The following is a 1,097-nucleotide window of genomic DNA, read 5'->3' as shown; positions in this document are numbered from 1 at the left end:
GGTTTGTTGGAGGAAACTAACATCCTTACCAGCTGCAGCATTTAGCTAAATTACCTATCTTTACGCAGCAGCAGAACCACAGGTGTAAGAACCACTCTGGACTTAGCCCTGTCTGCCAACATGACCGTTGGCGACGGCGAGATGGTGTGTGTGTGTATCTTGGTTGTGAGCAATAAGAGCATCACCTTCTAGGGCGTCGTCTTCCAGGGATTCATCCGCTACGAGGCCCTCAGGAAGGATTACGGCAACCAGGTAATAGTCCCTAATATTAGCAATTCAAAAAAATCTACAGTTGGACTTTCTGATTATAAATATTAGTGGTGGATATAGATCTAGATTAATCTAACCATAATCTTGGAATTAATCTAGATTAATCTACATTAAATGGTTTATTAGAATTCTGCCAAAACAAATAATCAGGATTACTTTATTAATCCCTTGTGGGAATTTTTTATTTCTTTTTGCATTGCAACCGTTTACAGAAGAGGAAAAAATAACATTGTACTGTAAGTACACATAAGATATAAGAATAAGATAGGAGTAAGAATAAAATAAGATAAGGATGATATGTGTGTGCTGCCTATATAATAAGTAAAAGTAAGTTTTGAACAGGTTTCTCACACAAGGTGGCGCTTTAGACCAGGGGCTCATCTCCAAAATGAATCACAAACTGCTTGAGAAAGCTTTTCTACTATAATAACTGGTGAAAATTATATTCAATAAGAAGTATTTGTCTTTTAGAAGTGTTTATTTAGATAAACATGATAGGTCATTATGAACACTTTACAGTCAGTAGCTTTATTTCGGTTTGTTTCTGTCCTTTTTCCACCGGTCATTGTAATGTCCTGTTAGGCTGGAACAGTCGCAAGGGCTTCTGGGTAATATCAAGATGGGGAAACATTAGCATTTTATCCTAGTTTTGTGTTAAAGAGGGTTGTTTATGTCTGTAGTCTGTTCATGCTAAGCTAACATTATGTTCTGGAGGTTGCAGTTGTAAGTGTTAACAATGGCACTAGTGGAGGAGTGAAAAGCAAGATTCATCATGTGTCTGTTGAACTTAACACCTCAGTTATGCATCATTTTTTTAAATTATCTAA

At 36.6% G+C, this 1,097-nt stretch overlaps 1 pseudogene; it reads left to right on the top strand.

The window, feature by feature from the left end:
• The window catches only part of LOC107080704, a 6,602-nt pseudogene that overhangs the window by 2,464 nt on the left and 3,041 nt on the right, over nt 1–1,097 (top strand).

Source organism: Cyprinodon variegatus, unplaced genomic scaffold (assembly GCF_000732505.1).
Source record: "Cyprinodon variegatus isolate N-32 unplaced genomic scaffold, C_variegatus-1.0 Scaffold2240, whole genome shotgun sequence".
Taxonomy (NCBI): domain Eukaryota; kingdom Metazoa; phylum Chordata; class Actinopteri; order Cyprinodontiformes; family Cyprinodontidae; genus Cyprinodon; species Cyprinodon variegatus.
The sequence above is the reverse complement of the archived record's forward strand: the minus strand, read 5'-3'. Positions and strand labels throughout refer to the sequence as shown.